Source organism: Sciurus vulgaris, assembly GCF_902686455.1.
Source record: "Sciurus vulgaris genome assembly, chromosome: 11".
Lineage (NCBI taxonomy): Eukaryota > Metazoa > Chordata > Mammalia > Rodentia > Sciuridae > Sciurus > Sciurus vulgaris.
In genome coordinates, this window is record NC_136472.1 from 108838381 (window position 1) to 108865860 (window position 27480).

Below are 27480 nucleotides of genomic sequence, written 5' to 3' on the forward strand. Positions count from 1 at the left end.
GAACTCCCTGGTTATTCTGGGAACAAAGGCTGCTGGCTCCCTCTCAGATCTGCTCCCCACTCTAATGAGCCCAGGAGTCACTGCCACAATATTTTCCTCACTGAGGGAGAGGACATCTCAGTGATTGAATGTGCTCCCTTGCCAGCAGCATCAATCCCCATCCTCTCTCCATCCCAGCCCTGGCCAAGGGAGAAGGAAGGGGAGGAAGGCAGAACTGAAGGGGGCTGGTGTTGACAACCATCCTGGTCCAAGGGCAGGGGCAAAGCGGTCTGCTCTGTCCCTTCCTCAAGTTTGTTCTTGTTCCCAGGGCCAGACAGCATTCGGGTTCTCCCAAGGTGGTAAGGATGACTAAAGAACAGGGTAATTCTAGGGCTGTGCCACACTTGCCCTGCACAGATGAAACCAAGCCCAGAGGCCCAGAGCCCAGGTGGAGGAGATGGGAGGAGTCAGGAGGATGCTGGAATCTGGAGACTCTGCTCCCCCTCCTATCTTCATCCCTACTTCCTGGGCACTCTGCACATGCCAGCCAAGTCTACCTCCCAAAGCTGTGGCTTTAGGCTCAAGTCAGCACCTTGCTCAAAATACAGTGAAGGACAAAGTCCAGAGTCTGTACCTCTGTACCGTCCACCTTCCAAAATTAAACCTGCTGCTCTCCTCCTGTGGAAAGGCAAGGTGCAGGCTGAAGTTGGTCCTCCTTGGTCTCTTCCTACCTCCATGCTTTGCCTTGTACTCCCCATCCCCTCAACTTGAAAGTCACCATTTTTCCATATGTCTCCATTCCAAGTTGAACAAATCCACAAGTCCTTCAAGAGGCAAAACTCACCTCCTAAAAGAGATCTTCTCTTCCATTTGCGATTCAGTAGTCCCACAGGGGAGGGTCAGGTGAGGTGACATGGTAAAACTAAGAAACATCTGTAATCTCAGTGGGGTGAGGAAGGAAATGAGGTGCTTTGGAAGTGAGGCAGGTGAGACAGGAAAGGCTTGGCACTCATGAAGTTCAGGCGTGTCAAGCATTTGTGCAAGGTACAGGGGCTGTGGACTGCAGGTATCCTTCCAATGGGAATAGACCAGGGAAGGTATGAAAAGCATGATGATCTTCCCATGGAACACACACCATAGGAGCTGCTCAGTAAAACATGATGAATGAATAAGGTCATGCTAGCAGAATGACAGGCAGGCTGCTCCCCTCAAGATGATGTCTGCCATGGGAGAATTATTGTGGGACTAGACCAGGATTTCGAGCTGGAATAATAGTTGATGAAAGAGCAGAAATGACTTTCACATCTGGCAAGTGAATAAACTCCGACGAACCAGACAGGTCTTCTAAGAAGTCAGAGAGACTACCAGAGAAGTGAAAAGTCACCCCAAAGTCAAAGCAAGATGGCTGGAAGCCCAGGAAGGAATCTGGGGGTGGTGTTTGTCAAGCTAAGACTCATCCCTGTCAAGGGGAGAACTGATTGCTCCTTGAGCTACGGCTCAGACAGGCCCAGTCCTGCTTGATGCACTTGTCTGTACAACTACCATCTCTTTGCATTTGTACATATCTATCCACAATGTCCCCAGCTTTTGAGGGGTCCCTTCAGGGTGAAGTAGCATGAAAGGGCTAGTACATTGAACAGAACAAGCACCTTAGTTGATAATTGCCACGAGAGTATGCTAGAACATTCGACATTTCAGAAGACAGAAAACTGTGCTTTTATTTTAAATCCCCTTATTTTTAGATGCTGGCAACTAACTCATCACACTCTGTGAGCCAAAGCAGTTCCATGGGTCAAATCTAGCTTGTACCTGCCACTCACACCATCTAAAACACCAACCCCAAAGAGTCACAGCTAGAGATGCCACTGTACTTTACAAAGTCCTTACAAGAGCTCTTTGACCAAGTAAGGCAAAAACCCTCTTTAAGGGCTGAGGAAGCTGGCCCAGAAAGGCTTATTAATGTTGCCTATAGCTAGTTCATAGCAAGTGATCAGAACTCACATCTTAACACTCTTGATTTACAGTTCTTTCCCCAAATTCCACGTTGTCCATTTCACATGGACAGCAGAGCCAAAGCAGTTGTGAGAACAATCTGAGACCTGTATCATTGGCTAATTGATCAAGGTCCTTAAAAGAGAAGTGGTCTGGAGGCTGAGGCAGGAGGATTGCAAGTTTAAAGCCAGCCTCAGCAACTTAGCAAGGCCCTAGCAACTCAGTGAGATCCTGTCTCAAAATAAAAAAATAAAAAGAGCTGGATTTAATCCTGGTACTAAATAAATTTTAAACAATAGGAGAAGGAGAAGGAGAGGACAAGCTATCTTCTGAATTCTCAATCTCTATAGACTGAAGATTCCTAGAACAAATGAATAGAAGTATACCTGAATCACTAGAGAGTAACAAACCTCTAACAATTTCGAGGTTTGAGTCAATTTATGGGTGCAGAACCCCTGAATGAGGAGAGGCTGGGTCCTCTTGAAAAAGAACTCTGCCACACTGCCAAAATTGACACCATTAATCTTCCTCCCAGGCTTTCATGACTGTGCATTGCAAAAAAGGAAATAATCAGATTTGGGGAGATTACTAGACAGTGGCTCTGAAAGACACTAATTCCAGGAGACTCAGACCATCACTGTGGTCGACCAGTTGGAGTAGGGACTTATGGAAGTCAGGCAATCAATGATGTTTTAGCCCAGGTCCTTTTCACAGTGGGTCCAGTGGGTCCCTGAGCCCCTCTGTGATTATTTCTCCAGTTCCAGAAAGTGTAATTGGAACAGACACACTCAGTGACTTGCAGAATTCCCCACAGCACAGGACCAGCTGGATTTCTTTGAGCTGGTTGAGAAAACATATCAATAACTTAAAAATACAGCAGCAAGTCCAACTAAGGATCATCTGACTCGAGAGAATGTACTTTGTTTACAGTGTGCCCTTCCAAAAGTTTGCCCTATAAGATAGATGTCAACAGGTAGAAACCTTGACAGCATGCCCATGATTTCTGTCCACCAGAAACTTAATGCTCCATAAGACATTAAGAAGTTTGGTATCTAATTTAGCAATCATATTCCAGTTTTCTTCCACTGATGAGTGTGTGTGTGTGTGTGTGTGTATATTACTTGTATCCTTTTTTGAATCCAGCTTTATCAAAATCTTACTGGTTCCCCCACTAATTAGTTAAAGAAACCTTTGACATGTAGTCATTTGAGAAATAGGTTTTTAATCTTTTGAAAATTATTTTTAGTAGTTTATAAGACTCAAAAAATAAACACATATAGGAAAATTCAGCATCTGGAGATGGGTTACGAGCCAAGAGGGCTCCAGGGTCTTTTTCTTCTCCTCTCAGTCTGCCCATCAGCAGCCTGGTAGGCCTTCAGGATAACCTGCATGTGTTCTCTGCAAATGGGGCCTTGCAGCTTCAGGCTCTGCCAAAGTGGTTACAGTACTGCCCACATGGTGACAGGTGGCTGACTCCAGATAGCATATGAGACATAGGCACTTATCAGAAATTGGAAGCATGGCCTCCTCTCTAGGAGTCAGAGGTGAAAGCCATGAGAAATGCCAATGTTGGGCAGCTGAGGGACAGGTGGATTCTCTGGGTACATGACTGGGAAAATAAACACACAGGAAAGGCAGTAGCTGCCAGCACTTCTGTGGTTTCCACGAGATGTGTGAGCTTATCCAAAGCTTATTCCTCACTCTCCAAGCCAAAGAGCAGGGAGTAGGGCCACTGATGGGGGTGGACTGGGGGCTTGAATGTGCCTAGTGGGTGGGAAAGAACACATACTGATCCTGGTCAACCCTCAGCTCCTCAGGGTCCAACCAAGCACCAACCCTTCTCACCACTTGATGTCCAGTGGTGTCCTCCTCAGAACTAGCGCTGGCTCTCTACAGCACCTCACACCACACTTGGCATGAAGCTAGTTATGCCATTAGGAATTAGAAGGCCCAGATCTTCGTCCTGGCTCTGCATCTTGTTAGCTGTGTGGTTGTGGGCAAGTCACTTCATCTCTCTCTCCCTCACTAAGCCCCCATGGTTTTGCCTACCAAATGAGAGTAACAGCTGCTTTCTCTACTCCATGGGGCAAGAAGCATCAAGTCTTAGATTCACATCCTGCTCTACAGATACAATATCAACAATAAAAAATCATGGGAAATGTTTAATTGCTGTTGTTCAATTTAATAACATGTGAAAGGGGGATGATGATAATAGTACTTACGCCATTGGGGCTGTTGAGTTGCTGTAAAGATTAAACAAGATACAGTATAATGCATGTTGATACCTGGTATACCATAAGAACTCAATAAGCGTTAATTGTCTTAACTGAAGATATTTCAAAGCAGTAGGATTCTTACCAAATGAGAAGTTTTGCAATTATGATGGTCTATTTTTCTCCCATTATTCTGTTTCAGATGTGTTAGTTTTGCCACTAAAGGGAGATTTCAAGCTTATGAAATCATTTAACAACTATTTCTTGAATACCTTAAAAACCATGGGAAGTGAGGGCTCCAAAATAAATGAGACATGATTTTTGTCTTCAAGAAGACCAGAGCTCAGGGGGAGAAACAAGTGCATAGGCAATTCACACATCATGTGACAGAGATGGAGCAGGAGGGTCGTCTACCCAAGCTGGGATCTCTGAAGGCAAAGTGAGGTCACATGGTTTTTTAAAAGACCCCTCCCTGATCCTCCACACCTTCATCCTTTGCTCCTTGGACAGGGATTTGTACATAAGAGAAGGTCAATGTATATTTGCTGAATTAACATGGAGAACTGAATAAACTTTCTTATGATCTAGGTCACCCAGGGGCCCTCTGGTAGGGGAAGCAAGGAAGGGAACCAATATTAGCAGAGAACCTGACACATCCCAAGTACTGGGTCAGCTATTTCCCATGTGGACCAGGGTAGCATGCAGCAGATTGTGTGGATCTCTTCCTAATTCTGTGTTCAAAGTTGCTGGGCTGGCAGCCTGGAGACAGCAGGATTTACACAATGAAATTGGCAAGTGCTACAAAGCAGAGTATTTTTTTTTCTTGGAAAGCTGGTTGTTAAAATGTTTACCATGTACCACTTGAAATAACCTGTTTTACAGATGAGGAAATTTTCTCTGGATCACAGAGACCATAAAAGGTAAATAAAGGATTTGAGATTTTCTGACTCCAAAGTCCTGGCTCTTCCCTTTGTAACGTGTACCCATCCCTCCCCTAATGGTTGTCATCAGGTAGATTAACACATTCTCTGTACCTCATCCGAGCCAAAGGGGAGAGAAGAAAAGCTTCATCTCTACTTAGCCTCCTTGTAAAAACTGGTGCTTTCTGAACCCAGGCCAGGGTCATGGAACTCCATATTATCTGTCCCTTTATCATCTACTTTGAAGTTCCTTGTTCAACTCCACCAAGAATGAATAAATCTATGACAAGATTCTCAACCTTACTAATCATTAGAGATATGGAAATGGGGATTACAATGAGGTATCATGTCCTTCCATTCAGATGGCCATTACTGAAAACAAGAAAGTAACAAATGTTGGCAAGGATGTGGAGAAATTAGAAACCTTAAGCAGTGCAGGTGGGATTGTCTAATGTTACCAACTGCTATGAAAAACAGTATGGAGGTCCCTCAAACTAAGAATGGAATTATATGATAAGCAAACCCACTTCTAGGGATATCTCTTAAAATAATTGAAAGAATCATGTGCCTGTGTTTTCTAATAGCAGAGAGAGAAGCAACGCAAGCATTCATTGACTGATGGGGAAATAAAGAAATGTGTGTGTGTGTGTGTGTGTGTGTGTGTGTGTGTGTGTGTGTGTACAGGGAGAGAGAGATTGATTATTCAATCTTTAAAAAGAAAGAAATCCCAATGGAATAGGACAAATAGTCCTATTCATCTATAGTCAATTGATTTTCAACAAAGGGGCCAGGAACACACAATGGGGAAAGAACAATCTTTTTAAAATGGTGTTGGGAAAACCAGCTATCCATATGCAAAAGAATGAAAGTGGACCCTTATGGCACCCCTTACGCAAGAATTAACTCACAATGGATTAAAGATTTAAGTGTAAAACCTAAAAATATAAATCTACCAGAAAAAAGCTAGAAGACATTGATCTGGGTAATGAATTCTTGCATATGTCCTCAAAAGCACAGGCAATAAATCAGGCAAACAGAATTGCATCAAACTAAAAAACTTTCGCAAAGCAAAGGAATCATTTAATGGAATGAAGAGGCTCCTCACAAATTGGGACAAAATATTTATAAGTCATATATCGGCTAAGATGCTTATGTCCAAAATATAATGAACTCAAACTACTCAAAAACAAGAAAACAAATAACCCTATTAAAAGTGAGCAAAGGACCTGAATAGATATTTCTCAGAAGCAGACATACAGAGCTGAAGGAACAGCTCAGAGGTAGAGTTCACCTAGCACCTGTAAAACCCTGGATTCAATCCCCAGCAATGCAAAAATAAATAAATTGATTAAATAAAAGGCCATCAGATTATGAGAAAAAGCCCAACATCACTAATAATCAGAAAATGAAAGTTAAAATCACAAAAGATATTACCTCACACTTAGAATAGTTATCATCAAAACGTTGGAAGATAACAAATGTTGTCAAAGACACTGAGAAAAGAAAACCCAGTACAATGTTGACAAATTAGCACAGCCATTTTGGAAAACAGTATGGAGACTCCTCAAAAAACTAAAAGTAGAACTGCCATATGATCCAACAATGTTACTTCTGAGTATTTATTCAAGGAGTTGAAATCAGTATGTGGAAGAATGTCTGTACTTCCATGTTCAATGCAGCATACCACAATAGCCAAGATTTTGAAACAACCAAAATGCACATCAACAAATGGATGAATTTAAAAATATGTTCTTTACATACAATGGCATACTATTTAGCCATAAAAAATAGTGAAATTTATAACAATATGGGTCAATCAAGAGGCATTATACTAGAAAGCATGTTGGTGATCAGGGAATAGGGGGCCAGGGAAACAGAGAACTAGTTTTTAGTGGTCCTGCAAGATGAAAATGTTCCAGAACCTGCTGTACAGCACTGTAAATATACTTAACACCATTGAACTATACATGTGGTCAAGAAAGTAAATTTTGTTATTCATTTTTTTACTACAATAAAAAAATTTTTTAAATGTAATTCCAAATGAAATTCGCATCCCACTTCACCCCCTGGAAAGAAAACGAATGAATGAACTGGGGCTCACTGTGGGCCACCATGTGCATTATCCGAGGGGCTGCCACCTGACAAAGGAGCCACTGGACCAGGAGACAGAGCTCAGATGACCCAACCAGCTCTACAGGTGAGTTCTGAAAATGTACGCGTGCTTTTCACTTTGCAATTAGGCATCTGTGCCTACTGTATGCAAAGCATTTTGCTAAGATGGTGTGTCACTTCGAAGCAACAGCCCAGTGCAAGACTCAGAAGAGTTTGTTAAGAGCTACCGGAAAGACAGGGCTGCATTTGAGCCCTGACTGTGCCACTTCCTTGGATGAGTCACTCAACCTCTGTGAGGCTTGGTAGCCACATCAAATGCAATCTCTTCCCTCAGTGGGCTGGATGATCAAAGGACATATGCTTAATGCAGAGTGTGTAGCTTTTTTCAATGAGTGTACTATATTCATTTGGCTACAGAAAGCTACAAGTAAATAGAAAGGGCTCAGCAATCAAATACAATGGCCCTGTTCTCTAGTGCAGTGCTTCTTCATGGACTGCACAGTCCTGAGTATTTGTAGTCAGAAAACTTGAGGATGAATCTACAGGGTTTGCAGTACTGCCGAGCTGAAAGAACACAATAGAATGGGCTCTATACCAGTTTGGCCTCACTTGCTCCAACACCTCCTGCTACTCCTCCAAACTGCAAGGTTGGGTACCCTAAGACTGGGGCTTTGGAATCACCCACCATCACTATCACCCCTAGGACCAGCACCAAAGCATCCAGAGACCTTCCTGGAAAAAAGTTCCTTTGCATCTACAGAAAAAAGGGGAAAAGAACAGCTGAGACCCTGTTGACTATGAATGAAATCACTTTTCCTGTAAGATTTTCACTTGTCTGTTTTGGGCAGCTTCTGCCAGAGCTGCCTCTGAGCTCTGTCTGTGCCACAAAATCCAGGCCTCAGAAACATCTAATTTGTAAATTATGGGCTGTCCGAGTGGCAGCTGTCCAGGCCACTGGCTTGATGCTAATCCTGGTCCCTTTACAGGTAGCAGCTCCAACCAGTGATGGGCTTTGTCATCTTGGCCCCGCTCATTAGAGCCTGTGGCAATTATTCTTCAGCCCTAGAAGCTGAGACTAACAGCAGCACCTCTGGTTCCTAGAGCTGCGCCCAGGGGATGGAACAGGACAGGACAGGACCCTGCTGGTCTAGGGAGGGCCACCAAAGACCTGTGCCTTCCTGAGCAGGGGGGAGGCCAGACTATTAAAAAAAAATTAAAAGGGCAGAACAAGACTTTCTTAGCTTCCCTCAGGCGCCCAGCTAGCTGGTGACACAGCCAAGACCTGCAATTAGAAAAACAACTGCCTGAGGCAACAGTTCAGCTGGTTAAATGGTGTCTAACGTGGGCATTCAGCAATTTTCCTACATAAACATACATATCCCTATAAGACACACCTAGTGTGCAGGTTTTTTCAGTCATAAGGATCATTTTCCAGGCCTCGTCCTTTAATAAATGCTTTTCTCAGTATTTTCTTCACTTAAGGCTTTGACTCTACTTGCACATGGGCACATGGAGTGCCAGGTGTGGGCCTCCAGAGATCACCCAGAAAACATGAGAAGAAAGGTTGTGTTCACTGCTGCTCAGTGTTTCCTACAGGAGAAACAGCCCTTTTTGATGGTGAGGCCAGAGGGTTCACCCTTGGACTGGCATATAGATTTCCTTCTTCCTGCCAGTGTGTCAGCCAAGATTATAGCACTAACTTATTTAAAAGGATGTGTGTAAGTAGTGATCTGGGGTCCAAAACAGTGGGTGGCCACCACAATTTACACTGTGCATATCCTACCACAAGCAAGCACTGGTCAAGGTGTAGGTGTGCAGTACGTGTATATGAATTGGCATGTATTAAATGTCCACTCCTGTGCATACCACTGCAGGCTACACTTACATATTTAAAAATAGTCTCTAACTTACCCAAGTTGCAAAATTTTGGCATGTGTGTATTCATTTATTCCTACATTTACTCCAGAAAAGTTCAGGGTCTACTGTGCACTAAACAAGGGCAAAAAGATTGCTTTATGGCCCTCACATGTTGCAGGCAGCGATGCAAGAAGGAGAAAAAGGCAAATCATTACCATACATACAGTATATATTACATTGAAAGTAAGAAACTAAACATAACACATTGCAGAACTTAATGTGACTCAGGGACAGGATGGCAGTGTTGGATCAGACTGAACAGGGCTCAAACACCAGTTTCAGTTCTTACCATCTGTGTGGTCTTGAGTTCAGTTACTTAATATCTCTGAGTCTCAGTGTTCTCATCTGTAGGATGGAAAAAAATCCTATTCTTTACAATTATCACAAGGATTAAAGATGATGTATATAAGGAGATAATATAGTCGATATTTGGTGGAAGGTATTAGAGATTGACCCCAGGAGTACTTTATCACTGAGCTACTCCCCCAGAGCTATTTATTTATTTACTTACTTACTTACTTATATTTTGGGATAGGTTCTTGCTACATTGCTGAGAGTCTCATTAAACTGCTGAGATTGACCTTGAACTCACAATTCTCTTGCTTCAGCCTCCTGAGTTGCTGGGATTATAGATGTAAACCACCGAGCCTAGCTAGTACATATTTTTAAGTGGTAGATAGTATTCACTTAGGTAAATTGAATACTACTACAAACAAGAGAGCATCTACCTATAAAATGAACATGTTAAAAATGTATATGATCAACAAATATATGAAAAAATCTTCATCACTCTAGCAATTAGAGAAATGCAAATCAAAATTACTCTAAGCTTTCACTCCAATCAAAATGGCAATTATCAAGAATCCAAGCAACAATAAATGTTGGCAAGGATGTGGGAGAAAAAGTACACTCATACATTGCTGGTGGGAATGCAAATTGGTGCAACCATTATGGAAAGCAGTAGGGAGATTCCTCAGAAAACTTGTAATGGAACCACCATTTGACCCAGTTATCGCACTCCTTGGTTTATGCCCAAAGAACTTAAAATCAACATACTACAGTGACACAGTAACATCAATGTTTATAGCAGCTCAATTCACAATAGCTAAACTATGGAACCAACCTAGAGGCCCTTCAACAGATGAATGGATAAATAAAATGTGATATATATATATATATATATATGTATATATATATATAAAGGAATATTAGGAATATTAGTCAGCTTTAAAGAAGAATGAAATTATGGCATTTGCTGGCAAATGGATGGAGTTAGAAAATATCATGCTAAGTGAAATAAACCAAACCAAAGGTGAAATGTTTTTTCTGATATGTGGAAACTAATTCACAAGGGGACAGGGATAGAGAAGAGTAGAGTTACTTTATATTAGGTAGAGGGGAATGAAGGGAGGGGAAGGGGTATAGGAGATAGGAAGGATAGTCGAGTGAAACAGACATTATTACCTCATGTACATGTATGACTGCATGACCAAAGTGATCCTGCAATATGTGTAGTCAGAAAAATGAGATTATACTCCATTTATGTATGATCTATCAAAATGTATAAATGCTCTCTACTGTCATGTACAACTAATTAGAACAAATGAAATAATTTTTTTTTAAAAAAGAGTATATGTTTTATATCCAGGTTTATGACTCTCAAAAGCAACTCTGGGTAGAGGGAACTGGCACAGGGCAGCTGTTTGTGGTCAAAGTGTGTTGACAATCAACTCTCATCACTTTAGAAATCAGGAATCTGAGCACAAGAAAGTTTAATATACCTAGACCACCAACTAGAGTGGGGAAAAACCAAAACCAGAATCTAAGACTCCTGTCCCCTGACAGAGGTACTTGTGAGTCTAGCAAATTAGCTGATCAACAAGAGTAGTACCACAGTTCTGGAAGAAATACACTGGATTGTAGCTCTGTTTTTCATTTCTTTGCCTTTTGTGCCCATTCTATTAGGTCTTCCTGGCCTTTGTGTCTGGTGGTTAAACCTAGAGGCCATGATTAGATGCACTGTCAAATTTACTATTGTTAGACAAGTTGTTTATCTTGTTCCATTGTTAGTTCTCACCTGGTCATCTGGTCAGGCTGCTCCCAGGGCCAAAGTAGGCAGCAGCTATTTCAAGGGACCCTGCACTAGTCTCCTGCCCTGCTCAGCCAGTTCTAGCCCCAGCAGAGCATGAGAGCAGCCACAGGCAGGCAGAACTGGGATGGGGAGGAAAAAACTATGGAGATCCCAAGGCAGGTAGACTTTTCTGGGTCACAGAGAGCCTGGACTGACTGTGATTCCTTCCTATGCAGATAACAATCTTCCAGCCTCCAAAAGCACCTAGGGACAGAGACTCCACCTGTTGCTCAAGAGCTCCCAGGCTTCTTTTCTGACCAAAGAATGTCCTGAGGACTCTCAGTCTTGGCCTAGCCTTGCTGCCAGCCTTTGGTGTGGACTCTCTCCCTGGTTTGATGGAGCTTCACTGCTCAGAAAAGACACATGAACACTGCTGGCCACATACATTCCTGTCTCTGCCCTTTTCTTCTTTCTCCCTTACCAGGACCATGGACTCATGTGGCTGTGACATTACCATGGAGACAGGGTGTGGGTTAATTCCGCAGAGGGCAGGTAGCTGCTCAGCAATGAAGAAGAGATGAAAATCAGAGAATCAGGGGGGATCCAATATCCAGCGTGCTCAGGGGACCAGTGCAGGCCACCAAAACAAGTCCCAGATGGAGCCTTCCTCCTTTATACACTCTGTCACCTGTCATGGTGGGGGCATTCACTTTTCAGACTCACTCAGGTCATTCAATGAGTAATTACTAAGCTTCTTCTATGGACCAGGTTGTCACAGAGCAGCATCTAGGCTCTGGTGGCCCAGCCCACTTGAGAGACACTACAGTCAGCTCCGAATGTTGCCATGCAATCTCTAAGGTAGGACCACAGGAAAAAGAATGTTCAGGATCCATAAAATCCTCTCAGAATCACAGGCAGTCCTACATCCTTGTGTGCTGGTCAGCTGGATAAACTTAATGACACAGCTCTCTTGGGTTCCAGGATTTGTTTCGGGGAGTGAGTCCCTGCTAGCCTGTGAAGTCCTCTCTCCTCTCCTTTTGCATAAGGAATGCACATCACACGTTTTCCCTCCTTCATCCCCAGCAAAGCTGAACTCAACCAAGAAGACTTCCTCACTTCCACCTCCACCCCAACCCCCTTACCACCAGACAGCAGCAGCAAAATGACTTCAGGAAATTCATTCTGTGCATGGTCCAGCTCTGCCCAGATGCACAAACTGTTACTATTATGATGATCACCTGGTGGAGATCTGCAATCCCCGTGGCAGGTGGAAGCATATGGAGAAGAGCGTCGCTTTGTATTAGGTACACTGAGAGTTAGAGGACTCTGATTTCAGAACTTGGATAATTTGTTTGGCTTGGAGCCTCAGGGTTTGCATCTGTGAAATGAGAGCGTTAGACTGAGAACTTGGCTCACAGAAGACATTTAATAAATGTGAACAACTCCAAATCTCTTCTTTACAACTATTTAAAATACTTCACATTTGCACCCAGTCAGCACACTCACTGGGCCTGAACCCAAGTGCCCCAGGAATTCAAGTCCCCATGGGTCTCCCCCATTTGGAGCATTTAAGGGACCCCTTTCTTTCCCCCATCTACCTCCACACTCCTCTTACTTTTCACTTTTACTAACCATTGTGCCAGCAGGTCAGTGAATCCCTTTTAATCCTAAACTCTCAGTCATACTAATTGCTTTCTTTCTCGTCCTTATGTGCCTTCTAACTCGGGAGATGAGGATTCAGTTAGATACATGGGCAGCTGTTCCCCATCAGGTGACTGAGAGGAAAATGGTCTTGCCCTAGTAGAAGCAGACAATGCCTATATGACTGGGAATGTGTGAGGCAGAAAGCCCTCTGTCCTGGGTTGAATAACAGACCCCCTCCAATTCATGTCTACCTGGAATAAGGTTAGAACGTGACCTTGTGTGGAAATAGGGTCTTTGCAGAAGTAATCAGTTCAGGGTTAAGATGTGATCATATTGAATTAGAGGGGTTCAAGGCATTGAGTGACTGGGCTGCAGAGCTACCAACATTCCCATTTTATCCCAGGAAAGCAGACTGGGCAAGTTGGTGCTTAGTATATTAAATGCTATGCAGAAGCTCTTTGGATGTTGTATTATTGTCATTCATAATAGCATCATAAGGCATACTGATTACTTCCAGATCATTAGACAGATCTTAGGGACAAGGCAGCAAGGTGGGACGAGAGAAGGATGCTCTAATTTGATTCCAGGTATTCTAATAAAAAGAAGAGAGGAGACTGAGATATAGGGAGAAGAGGGAGGCAGAGATCAGAGTGATGCTGCCACAGGCCTCAGAATACCAGGAACCTTGAGAAGCTAGAAGAGATAAAGAAGTATGCCCCTCTAGAGTCTTCAGCAGGTGCAAGACCCTACTAGTAGCTTGATCTCAAACTTCTAGTCTCCAGAACTACAAGAGAGTAAGTCTCTCTTGTTTTAAGCACCCAGTCTGTGCTACCTTGTTACAGCAGCCAGAGGAAACTAATACCTTCCCCCAAGTTTATGTTACCCTATAATATTTCAGGTCCATGACTATGTGCTCTTCACAGGTTTCCCCACCTTCCTGCTCCTCTGGAAGACCTTGTTGTGCCCTGGGCTCAGAGAAACCACACAGATTTGTAGCCATCATGTTCCATACGCTTTTGAGCAAATCTCAGCTTGCTCTGCAAGAGGGAAGCATTCATCATTGACTCATGTATTCAACAAGCATTTATTGACATCTCTCGACATTCCAAGCATGTTCTAGGTGCAGGGCACAGGAACTGCTCCTTCTCCTGTTCCCCCACCCCAGTGCTGTCCCTAAGACAATAGGCAATTACAATACAGTTTCATTCAATCCTACATGGAATGCTACAGAAATATAGACATAGAGACCCCAGCCCAGGTATGTGGGATGCTAGAAAGGAAAACTAGGTAAAGGTCCCTGGAAGAGGTGATGCCACTGCCCAGTTTTAAAGACTCAGTAGGCATTAACTTTTAAGATGAAGACCTAGAGCATCCAGGTAAAGAAAATAGCATATAAAAGGTTAGCTATGGCACGCTGGGTGCAGAGGAACAGCAAATGTGAACAGATCCATTTTGCTTCCTTCCCTGTAACCTCCACCCTTTTCATCTCTCTCATCCACATCTTTACACCCACTCACCACCCAATTTTCTCCTTTCTTCTCCTCCTTCTCTCCCACCCTCTGTACACAGGGAGAGGAAAGTGATCTAGGGAGGGAGCAGAAGAGGAACACAACATGACAAGATCTGGACGGGAGGTGTGAACCACATTATAGCAGGAGTCCCTGTCCTCCCAGCCTCAACTGGGGGTGCCCCCAGGATGCTGCTCACCCCAGCCCTGGGCCTTCTTGCCACCGCCTCTGTCCACTCCTAAAGAATCTGTTCCTCTGAGGGCATGCCACCCACCTGTGGCCCCTCCATCCCTCTTTGTCACTGTCGTCCTTAGATGCCTGTTCACTTTCACCCTTAATTAAAGCTTTTGGCACCTAACTCACTGTCTTCCACTCCAGTCCAAGTCCTGCCATTGATTTGGATGGAATCTATTTGAAACACTGTGGCGTCTCAGCTCTTTGGTCTCTTTAACTCCCAGTATGTACTTCAATCACCTACCCCCAAGATGGCATTCAGGGCTCTGTGACCACCCTGTCACCATAATTCCCTCTGCATTCAGCTCAGTCACTTGATTATGTCAGATAAACCAGTTCTTTGACCTCACCAACACCACTGGTCTATGGATTCTTTTTCTTCTTGCTAATGTCCACTGCCTATGGACATTAGCCTTTCTACCTGACTTACGTTATCAGCCCAATATTTAAATACTTTTATCAATATCCTTAACTCCCTTGCTTTATTGTCTTAAAATCATCCTTGGCTTCTCTCTTCCCCTCATTTGTCACTGCCCATCAACCACCAAGTTCTGGTGAATTTTAACATCTTTTCAGATCTTTCATGGCTTCTTAGCTCCACTGCCCAACCTTCATCCAGGTCTCCAGCATCGCTGTCCTGGACAACTGTAAAGTCTCCTAGTTACTCTCCTTCTAGTCTTGCTTTCTCTATAATCAGTTCCCCCATACAGCAGCTTCTGCTATTTTTTTTAAATGCAAATCAAGTCAATGAAATTATTCTACCAAAATCCAACCATTCAAAATAGCTTCTTAATTCCCTCAGGATAGAGATCGGTGTTTCTCATAAGACTTCAAGGTTCATATTATATCTCTGGTCTTACATTAGGCCATCTCCAACTCAAGCTCCACTCTTCAGCCACTGAGTTCCTTGTATATTCCATGCCCTTATCTGGAGGCCATGGACAGCAGGGTTTAGAGGAGAGGCCCAGGGGTAGAACTGAGCTCTATGAGTCAAATACTACCTTGTCCAGTTGCCTTATCTGCAATAATGTCTCTCTTCCTTCCATAAGAGAGAAGGTAAAATTTGGAGCATAGATTGAAAAAACCTCCTGATAATTATGACAAGAAAAATGAAAGAGAATGTTTACTGAGAGCTTGCCATGTGCTGGACCAAACACTCTGCACAAGTCATTTATTACACCCACAACCCTATCAAGTGTGTGCCATGGTCATTTCTCTTTTACAGAGGAAAACAAAAACCCTACATCTCAAAAATCTTATAGTAACTTGATTATTGTCATACAACCTGTGAGTGACAGAACAAGATTGGAACCTACATCACTCCAGCTTCCAAGTTCATCCTCTGAATCACGTGTTATACTGAATAACTTAGATGGGCAGATGGTACACATCCCACTTTTAAAAAGTGCTCTTGGAAAAGATAAGTTCAAACTGTCACTTCTTTTGGAGGGTCTTGAGTAGAACGACACTTATTACAACTTTTAAACTGAGGATCAACCCAGCTTCTCAAACTATAAGCCCAGCTTCAAAATGTACAAACCTCTCAGGGCACTTGAGATAAACCCCAGCAACTATTCTATCCTGTGCATCTTCAGGCCCCCAGGATGACCTAAATCAATGCATTTCCATGAGTTGCCTTGACAGCTCACCCCTTAACTTCATCTCTACATGTGTGTCTGATTAAAGGAGGCATCAACTATTCAATATCCTCTACTTTCATGTCCTACAGAAACTTAAAATTTCCAGTCACCCTACACTAGTCATGACTGAAGGCAGCCAGGTAACTGACTGGGGACAAGAGAGGTGTGAAGCATCTTGCTGACCCATCAGACCTGGGGGATGCCTCAGACGCTGCCAGACACTTGTTGGGCTTTGAGAAAGAGTGAGGCTGTGGGGAAGTAAGCTGTCATTCACCAACCCATCACTCACCCACTCACTCACTCAACAATTTAAGTGACTATGAAGTGCTTAGCATCATTTTAGGCTATAACAGGTTCCAGAGAAGCATGAGACAGATTCTCCAACTCAAGTCTAGCAGGGAAAACAAGAAATGGAGAACAAAAGCTTAGCATTAGGATGGCAAGATAAGAAAGGAGTACAAGAGATGTCAAAGGCCATGGCTCTGGTACTTACTGGCTCTGACTCTGAGCAAGTTTCACTTAACCTCTCTGAGCCTCAGTGGCCAAATCTGCAAAATAAGAGTTATAACAGCTACCTCAATGGATTGTTGTAAAGATCAACAGGAATATGTGAGAGTCTTTACACTTTATTTATTATTGCCTTATGGGTTTTGAAAATTAAAAGTGAGTTCCAAATGCAGTGTTATAACTATTGTTGCTTAAGGAATAAAACAATTATTTAAAATTATTAAAAATGCATACAGACTATATGATCCCCTACCTTTCCTTTATTTCTGTGCAGTTAACTTCCCCATATCCTTTAAGACTTGTCTTAAATGTCCCTTCCTCCATGAGGTCCACCTTGGCCACCTATTTACTAATGTGGGTCCCATCTGGGTTCCACCTCAGCACTCTGCATCACCCCAATCCTAACCTGTTTTCTCCTTTCCTGAGTATTTATTACCTTCTAACATACACGGTACTTTATATTTTATATATATATTGCTACCATTTCTCTCCTTCCACTAGAAGATAAGTTCCAGGAAGGCAGAGATCTTTATTTTGATCACTGACATGTTTGCAACCAAGATGAGTACCTAGTACAGAGCAGATGCTTGATAAAATTTGTCCAATGAAAGAATAAGAAAAAAAAAATACATGTTGAATGGTTTCTGATGCAGAAGACAGTCAGGGAAGAGAAAGTACAGGAAGAAAAGGTAGAACTACCAGCTGCTGATCTGGAAAGATGACAGCTGAGAGGGCTCAAGGCCATGGCATGTGAGATGTGAGCACCCTCAAGTTGCAAAGTAACACAAGCTGAAGGCACCCTGGACACGCACCAGAAGCAATTTTAGTCCAGTAATCGCAACTCATTTTTATACAGTCGATAGTGAACAGACTTCATGCCATTTCAGAATACAAGCTGGGATGACATCAAGGAGAATAATTTCTCCATGTGTGTATATTTGTTATCTATTGTTGCATAATGAATTACCCCAAAATTTAGCAACTGAGAAAAATTAAAATGTTTTGTCAATAGCTTCTGTGGGTCAGGAATTCAGGCAACTTAGTTGGGAAGTTCTTGCTCAGGCTCTCTCCAAAGGTTTCAGTTAAGACCTTGGCTATCTTGAAGGCATGTCTGAGGAGGAAAGCCCTGCTTTCAAGACAGTTTGCTTCCACAGCTGTTGGGTGGAGGCTTCAGTTCCTCACTGTGCAGAACTTTCAGGACTGATGGAATGTTGTCATGATGTGGCAGTTGGCGCTCCCCAGAAAGAGTGATCCAAGAGAGAACAAGATGTACATTATGATATCTTTGAAGACCCATCCTCAGAAGTCACACTCTCTCATTTAGGCATTATCTTACTGTTTCACGGGTGTGCCCTATTTAACATAGGAGGTGATTACACAAGAACATGAACACCAAGAGGTGAGGACTGTGGGAGTCATCTTGACTGGCTACCACAGAATGTAACTAAGGAAGCATCCAAGATGTCCTGAGGGCATCATGGATCTATGGAGAACAATGACCACCTCCCATTCCTTCCTTCTAGCTCCCAGAGAAGACTTTGTGCCATTAGCTATCCAGAGTGATCCCAGACCTTCAGCTATACACAGTCCTCAAGGAAAGATGTGTATCCAAACATGGATCCACTTTGGAGACCCTTATGTACTCTGCTTGGGACTCTGGGTGCTAGTTTCTGCTTGTCAATACACTTTTATTTTTGACTTCGCCACAAATGAATGAAAGAGCTGAGGGAGTTAAGAATCTAAAACTGGAGTGATCTGAGAAAGATGAGTTGGGAACAGAATGCCTTCTGAAATGTCCTACCATCACCAAGCAGTAAGCATTTATAACTGCCCAGAAGCAGATGCATCAGTTATAAGAGCCCACCGCAAGGAAAGACTCATAGAGAAGGAAAAGCTGAAAAAAGGAAGTAGCATTCTAGACTGGAGAGTCCCAGGGTCAAAAACTATTGTGTTCTGCCCTCCTTTCTCAGGCAGGATCATACTTCAGAAAATATAAAGATGGCATTTGCTTCTGCCACTAATGTCCCCAGAAGATGGAGAGCACGTTTCTGCCAGCCTTGATGATATGCTCAGTGTGAAGTGTTTCCATTCTCTCAGTCTGGGAAAAGATGGGAAAGTCTTGTCCCTACACAGGTCTGTTACCATATTTATTTTAATAAAAAGTGGCCTTTGCCAGAGTGTATCACATCACATGACATGTGAAAATTATAGGAACATAATTTCCAGACATGTAAAATCAGTGCTGAATTAGTGCAAAAGGGCAATTGCTAAAAATGTTCCTCCTTAAGCTCCTTAATTAACAATAACAATAATTACAGTTAACACTTGTAGGCCAATTACTTTTTCCAGAAACTCTTTCAAATGCCTTATATCTGTTATCTGAATTAATCACTACAACCAAATGAGGTTAGTATTGACATCCACTTTAGATGAGAAGTCCAAGGTGATAGAGGTAATCAACCTCTATGGTCACTCAGCAAGTTAAGTGTTAAGAATCAGGATTCAAATTCTTGGTGTCCACAGACCTAAATACCATACTAAGCACACTATGGTGTTTTTAAAGGGCTTAAGTGAGAAACCAAATATTGGTACATATTATTCATGAAACTCATGGTAAAGTTCAACAACAGGTAGAAGCTTGCTAGCTGATCACAAGGTGAACATCATTATCCATTATTTTAATGGAGACTTTGGCGCTCTTGAACCTTAAAAATTCTAATTTATTAGGCAGCATATAAATAGTTCACTTATGATGTACCTAAAGAAACTGATACATGGGCAGGGACACCCAGACCTCTCTTGTTTGCCCACTAGAAAACAGTTGATCAGCTAATCCTTAAAGACAACTCTCATGAGTCACTTCTGCGTCTGTACAGGATCTTAGGTCATCCCATCCACACCTCTCTGTTTAATCAAGAAGCTTAGTATTAGAGACTAATGAATTTTCAACCATGGTCATAAGAAAGCAACAAAAAGGCCTAGAGGTTGGCAGAAGTCTGGTTTTCATCCTTTGGACAGTTTAGTGCACTCAAAGAGATGTTGAACAGAAGGTGATGTTATCACAGTTCCAGATTAGCTTGGTAGATCATCAATCCACACTCTGTCCCCTGCTCCTGCCATGAAGTTGGAATACTTAGATGACCTGCGTCCCTTCCCTTTGCTCCCATTGCTTGCTGAGGTGCATTCCCATTGAATTCCATCCAAAGGGGCCCAAATCCAGGTATAAAACAACACTTCTTAACTGATTCCCAAATTTAAGAATTCCAAAGGATTATTTTATCCATCTTCTCCCTCTGCTGTCTCCCCTCCTCACTTTCCTGGTACTATCTGCAAAAATCACTGTCACTTCAGTTTATTAAAGAAGATAAATTCTTATTCCTATTCTTCTCCCTTTCTTATTATTTATGCCACTTACATAAGTCAGAAAGAGCTATTATTTAAGCATTAGATACTCTGGCTTTGAATTTCCACCCCACACATTAGTGGTGTGACCTCATGCAAGCCACTTACCTCTCTAAGCCCATGCTTCTTCCTCTGCAAAATGGGGATAATAAGAATGCCTATTTCAACAAGTTGTTGTGAGATTAGGAATTGAAGTAAAAAAAAACACGTCAAGTGCTGAACAGTATCCTGCACACAGCAAGCACATGATAAATGTTGGATGCTATATGATGAGACCAGCAATGCAAGGACCAGTGAGCAGGACCACTTGTCAAAAGCAGCCATTCTAAGGAAGCTTGTGAATAAGCTACTTTCCCAGACCAAGGGTTCCCAGGGAATTGATAGTGATGTTGCTGCCTGGGGTAACAGGAAGGAACAGAAGCAATTATACAGCGTGCAACAAAAATAATTTCATTTCTAATGCCTTTCCCTGCTGGGCCACTTAGAACCCAAACAATAACAACAGGCAGGGGTGGAAACGAGAAGGGCAGGCACATTCTGAAGGGGCCCAATGACAAATAGACAAGCCCCAGGACTCAGTCTCCCAGACATCTGCAGGGGAGAGTCCTTAGGACTGCAGCTGCAGTTCTGTGCTGAGTGGTAGCTCCCTGGAAGGCCGGATTGCCCAGGGGCCTATTGATGGGGCCTCTTGAGGCTGAATCAACCTGACTTCACTTTTCATCCTCTGTCTGGGAGCAGGCTGACATCACTCAGAGGGCTTCAGGGAAAGTCAGGGGTCTTCCCTTCTTCCTTTCCCATCCCTGCAGACAGCAAAGACTTTCCTCATCTCCTCCTGGGAAAAGTAAGAATTTTTGCAGTTATCAGCAGATTACAACAAAAATTACCCAATTGCACTAAGGTGGTGACTATATTCAGCGCAAATTTAACATCAGCCTATTTTGGCAGCTCCTGTGAGCATTCCCACTCCCACCTTTTTGTACTGCCCTGTACCCTCCCAAACGTCCCCAGCAGCCTCTAGGTCTCTGAGTTCCAGACACTATAATAGCACAACCTCTTCTATCCAGGGGAGGAGGGAGTCCCCAGGTCCCAGTGAGTCATCTCTGGCTCCTCCCTGTATACTGGAGCCAGTAGAGGCCTTAACTCCTCTGCAGAGAAACATTCCTATGTCTCCTAGGGAGAGAAGAGAGTGTACTCTCCCAGGGGCATCCTGGCTGCCAAGGGTGTTGATTTAACCCATTTATCAGACCGAGGGGAAAGGGACAAAATGGGGGAAAATGTGTAGTCCAGAGGGCAAGTTTCTCTCCTTTCTGTGGACACAAATAGAAGCAAACCAAGTGGTTGAGTCTCGTAGTTGTATTTCTGCTCCATCCCATATACTGATACTATAATCAAACTATTTTCCAAGTCTATGCATTTAGATAATATGATTCTATGCTAGTGATGTTTTAAAAAATCGTTTAAAAAATATGAACTAAATCTTCAATTTCATTGGTGGTGGAGACAGGTGAGAGACAGGGTTATATTAACATTGGATTTCAACACTATTAAATGAACTAAAAAGGATAGAGATAATATCAGTCTATCACCCAGAACTGCTAAATAAGCAATTTGCACATGCTTTGTGGCTCCATTATATATCATGGAGAGCTGGAGGGTACATAAGTCCAAAGTCAACCTGGAGTCCACCCACTACCACAAGATGCCTTCTTGTGGGTGGGAGGAGGGAAAATGGTGCTGGGGTTCAACCAAGTAAAAGGCAACGTACAGAAGAGGCTGCCTGCTGAGAAGCTGAGCCACGCTGTGCCCTTTCTGTTGCCTGTGGTTTCCAAGCATTTCCTATACACAGATGTTCCCCTGCTAAGCAGAATGCCTGGGAGGATGGAGAAGCTTTGGTGGCTGAGTCCAATCCTGGAGCTTGACACCACTCTGTTTTGAGAGAACTTCAATAGCAAGAGAGAGTCTAAGTATTTCTGGGCAGCTGTCCTGTTTGTAGACAAGGGTATCCAAGAAGGATCTCTGAGGAGCCCAAATAATTTAAGGATCTAAAGTCCTGTAAACAATGTCTCAGAGAAAAATGCAAAAAATAGGACCACCCTTCTGAGTTATTTTCAAGATCTCATATCTCAGGTTACTGAGACCTGCTGACACACAACCTGATTCTGGGATATACTGCAAACATGGCTTGGGGTCCTGGCATTAAAAAATCTCAACTTTGATTCTTTACTCCCATCCTAGGTACTGAAACACCTTCACAGCTGGAGAGTTATAGATATTAAACCACAAAGGAAGGAAAACTAAAGGGTAGCAAATCAGAAAGGCTGAGCTACTGGAAGGACAGGTTTGACTCAAGGAGGTCTCATTATGCCCACCACATGTGCACATATGTGCATGCATGCACACAGGTGTGCACACATGTACATACATACAGTGCAATCTTCACAGCCATACTTCTGCCTCAATGCCAAAATGCTACTTTCACTGTGAGGCAGATGGAGACAGCTTTCTGCAGGAAAAGTCCACATGTCTTTGTAGGTCATTGTTTACCCAGCGAATGGTGATTTCAGACAAGTTTGGCTTCTGCAGGTCAATCTCAGTGGTATCTGAGGCCCTATTTCTAATGAGACCCTGAATATCTCTTTGCTTTCCCTGGTAAAAGAGGAGGAACAGAAGAATTTCTTTCATTTTCAGGTTCTCCTACATTATTCTCAAGATTGCAATTCCATGTTTTAGACAGAAATAATCCAACTTTGCAGGTGAAGGTAGAAGACTGACTACCCCACAAACATCCTTACCAGCTGATTCACCCCTACAAGCCTCTTAGTTTTTGGAACACAAAAATCAAATCAGTACAGTCAATATGTCACTGCCAGGAGGGTATGAGTGGCCATCAGCCTTGGTAAGCATGAAGAACTACTCAGTTAAAATAACCAGTCCATGGCATTTCCAGAGCACTTGTGTCAGCAGAGCATAGTGCATAGTGAAAGACCATAACTCACTCAGGAGGGGAGGGGAGGAGGGCCAGCACATGGGGTTGGCCCCCAGAGAGGGGCAGTTAGTATTTATGAAAGTCCACCTGATCTCTGGAGAGGCCAAAAATCAGTTTTAAAAGGAAGAAAAGTCTGGCAGGATCCTGTGGGAGAGGAAAGTGTCATACCCTTTATTGCAGCAAAGGGACTGAATCAGGTGGATGATCCTTCCACCAACAGCCACATGCTTAAAGAATTTAAATGTATAACTTCAGAAGACAATGAGATAAATTAGAGATCTTAATTTTAAAATGTCCACAAATTCTTTTTACGGAGTCTGAACTTTATGAGGAGTGATTTCCCAATGTACATAGAAATTATCCAGATATATTGCTTAAATATAAGCTCTTGGATCTCAGAGGTTTTTGTTCAGCATTTCTTTGGGGAAGAAGCAAAAATATGCATTTTAAACCAGATTCCCAGATGATTCAGATGCAGAGAGTTTATTTCTAACACTCCCTCCCAAAAAATGCTGCACTGACCTCTACAACAGATCAACATCTCTCCATTTTTCAGGCATCTTTCATTCTCAGGTTGTACTAGGAAGGTGGAAGGAGCTCAGAACACTCTTTCAAAAACTAAGGCTGAGATTCCAATAGTGCTCATTTGGCTCCAGGGCTAACCCTCCCAAACCTCTTCTCTGTCAGATGTCTTGAGTTCAGAGACAGCATCAAAATCCCTGAGAAACAAATATGCCTTGAATTTTGAAAACTCAACAGAGAAGTCCAAGGCAGAGAGCTAAGACCCAGCAAATCAGTTTGCTGGTTCTCTTGAAATTGATCCCATTCAACAAGGTCTCTGTCTTGCCTACCCTCATTAAACAGCTGCACACAGGGAAAAATGAAAAGAATGCTTCTTTTTCAAGTGGTCCTAATGCTGCAGGAAGAATCAGGAATAGCACAAATATTTGCATCTGAAGGAGGAGAGAATCTCTGAGCATCTTGTTCCCTGGAGAGAAGCAAGGATTAGCCTGAAAGGTTTGTAACCTGGTCAACATCCAGAAATAGTTGGATCTGCAGAAGCTGAAGGGGGGTCTACAAAGTGCCTTTCACCTCACTCAACCTCAGAAACCCCAGCACAAAAAGTAGCGGGGTGCCAGGTGGGCCAAAAGTGACTTGCTCAGACAGCTTCCCGGTGGCTGAGAGAAAGGGCCTGTCCCTACGGAGCTGCAGTACTGTGACTTGTGTCCATGGCGAATAAGGCTGTTATGTGGATGCACATGCACCCTCTTACCTCAACAAAAATCACTCACAGGTTGCCCGCTGCAGACAGGGATGGGGATGCGCCTTGGCGTTTAAAGCTGAATCCTAATTCACACACAGCCCTAAAGGGGCTCGCGGTCCTTTCCAGAGTTGGAGATTAACCCTTCGTCACCGTCCCCACCATCACCTGCATTCCCAAGTCGAGATGGGTCTGGAATCCCAGGCTTCCTCCCAACCCGAATCTCAAATGGAGAGAAGATAAATAAGAATGAAAATTCAGGACCAAGGACAGAGGCAAAGCAAGGAGTGGTGTAACTGAAACCCGCCTATCTCCCTCTCTCAGCTTCTGCCCTTTGAAACTGAAGTCTTAGGTTGCACCAAGTTGCCAAAAACAATCCTTCCTCCTCTGGGGGTCATGGAAAACTCTGGCTGCGCGCCCTGGGGTCCGGAGCCAGGAGGAAAGTGCCCTCCCTAGATCTTTGAGAGCCGGTCTCTCTCCCAAGACGCTCTAAGGGGCTCATTCTGGGCGCTCCGCCAGAAGGTTGCCCTGGCCGCATCCGCTCGTGCCCGGGGGCAGCATTCTTGCCTGGGCGTCGCAAAGGATATCAAGGAGGGAGAGGGGATGGCAGTCGCCGGATTCCGGACCTCCAACAGGCAAGCCGTCCGACGGAGACTCTGTAGATAACCCGACCTAGGAGGGGCGCTCCGGGCAGTCTGCGCCAGAGTGGCCAAACTTCTAGTCCGGACCGCACAGCTCTAGGAGCTCCCACTCCTCTCCCTTCGACCCTGCCTCGGTCCAGGTAGTCTGTCGCTCCATCCAGATGGGCTTACCTTCAAGCCATAGGGCGCCCGGGGGCAGAGACTGCACCCGCTGCTCGAGGCTTCCGGCTCCCGCCTCATCCACGCGTGGTCGCCCCTCCGGCAGCCGTCCGGGGCCGCCGCTTTCCTCGGCCGGCCCCTTGGTCCCAGCCCCGCCGCGCGGTTCAGAGCCCCGGCGGGCAGCCTCTCGGCCGGCTCCCGCCCGCGGGGAACAGTGGACCGGCCGCGGCGGGGCGGGGCGGGGCGGGGCCGGCAGCGGGGCGGGTGAGCAGGAGTGCAGCGCGCGGACAAAGCGCGGAGGCGGCGCGCCGCGCGCGGGAGGCGGCCAGCTCTGGCACTGAGGCTGGACAGCTCCGCGGCGTCGCCGGAGCCCCCGGAGCGCGGGAGGGGAGGGGTGGGACCGCCCGGGCCACGAGGTGCCCCGGGGCCCCGCCCCTGGGACAGGCCCCACCCCGCCGCACGCATTGGTGCCTGTTCAGCGCACACGGGTTTAGGGGACTGCGGAGGGTTTGCGCGATTCCGCAATCCCTGGTTTTCAGGCGGGAGCTGAGCTTTCTGGGTTCGAGGCAAGGACCGAGCCCAAGGAGCTCCTCCTACACTTTCCAGGTAACGCACTGTATATCCAAGGCTACCTTGGGCAAAGCGGTCTCAACGCCTACTTTTCTGCTCTCTTTCTTTGAGGGGTCAGAGATTAAGGGTTGGAGAAGAGCCTCTCATCTAGCAAGTCACTTAAGGAAGAAAAGGTGTCAGGAAAGATTCAGGATCGCTTTTCTGACCTCAGGTCTGGAAATCTCTGTGGCGGGTTCTGTTGCTTGACTTTTGCAGAGTAAAAGCCTGTTGGGAGGTGACCCGAGATGGAAATGCAAAAGAAGGCCTTAGGGATTCCAGTTCACCTTTGATTCCCAACAGATGTGTGTGTGGCCAGGAGGAGGAAAAGAAAAAGAAGTGGTACTCTGTTGCAGGCCCCACCCAAGGTCATTTGGGCTGCAGAGGAATTTTCTTTTCCCTCTCTTTTCTTCCTCTCTCCTTTCCTTTCTCTTTCCTTTTCTTTCTTTTCCATCTTCAGCAATTAGTTGTGACTGTCCTCCCTTTGCTGGGTTCTAGGTCAAATTCAGCTGTCACAAAAGGAAATAAAACCAGGCCTCTGTTCCCACATCTGCCAATCCAGAGTAGAGATCTCCAGGGAAACATCTGCAGCTTAAAACAAGTCCTTTGGGAAAAAAAAAAAAAAAAAAAAAAAGAAAAACAGATCTCTCAGAAGCTGGTCATGGAAGGAGCAATGCAAGTTCCCAAGGAGAAGTAGGTGGAACATTATTCCAAACAGAGGGAACATCATAAACAAAGGATTGACTATATGTGTCAGGAGTCAGCCCTGTGTGACTGGAATTGAGCCACTCTGGGCCACAACAGACTAAATCTCCTCCATTGCCACAAATTATAGAAAATTAGGGTTGGAAAAGACCTTGGTTTTTTATCTAATCCTTCTTCACTTCAGAAGAGAGAGCTGAGGACCAGAGAAAATGAGAGCACTTCAAAATCCCACAATGGAGCAGTCCCTGTCTCCTGATACAACAAACCAGCAATTCTCTCAAATATGGTCAGCTATGGATGCATTTGAGGGAGGTGGAGAATGGGCATAATGCACCCCTTCCCCTGCATATTCCTTTGGCACTACTGTCATGAACTCTCCTTTACTCCCCTGCTAGCTTGATAGGGAGATATTACAACAGTCAAGCATCTTAACACTTTGCCATACTTACTTTTAAAGCGAACATTACAGACATGGTTGAAACCCCAGTGTTCTCCTTATATACCCTTGGGCCATTCTTTCCAAAATTTAATACACTTAAGGAAGAATTAAATCTAGCACCTCTACACAAATTCAGAAATGGGACAGAGTTGTCCTGGAGCACCTAGATTGGTGTCCCGACTCTTTTACCTATCAGTTGTGTAACTTTGATTGAATCCCTTTCAGTGTTCCTAACATTAAATTGGGGCTGATAATACCTGTCTGCCTGGTCTGCATTGAAGATAATAGATGAGGATTTGTTAGAAAAACTATGAAATGGGCAATCTCTGACAGCTTCAGAGTGGGGAGGTTATCTTTGCTTGATTTCGGAGGCAGAAGCAGGGGCCAGATGACCTCCATGGGGCTACACCAACTCAAGGACATGTAGTTCTGCACTGCTTTTATTAACCCCAATCTTGCACGGCTGAGTGGATTTCATGCTGACTGTGAGTGAGACGGATGGATCTTTTAGTTTTCAATTAGCAAACGCCTTGCTCTTTAAACA

General features: G+C 44.2%; 1 protein-coding gene across 2 annotated transcripts in view; it reads right to left on the reverse strand.

Annotated features, from left to right (window-relative positions):
• DRD2 (dopamine receptor D2) overlaps positions 1–25314 on the reverse strand; it is a 59592-nt gene extending 34278 nt beyond the window's left edge. For both annotated transcript variants that reach the window (XM_079103869.1, XM_079103868.1), the window contains exon 1: positions 25199–25314. The gene's annotated coding sequence lies outside the window, so the exon portion shown is untranslated. The remainder of the gene's footprint in view (positions 1–25198) is intronic.
• Between the last annotated feature and the right edge of the window lie 2166 nt (positions 25315–27480).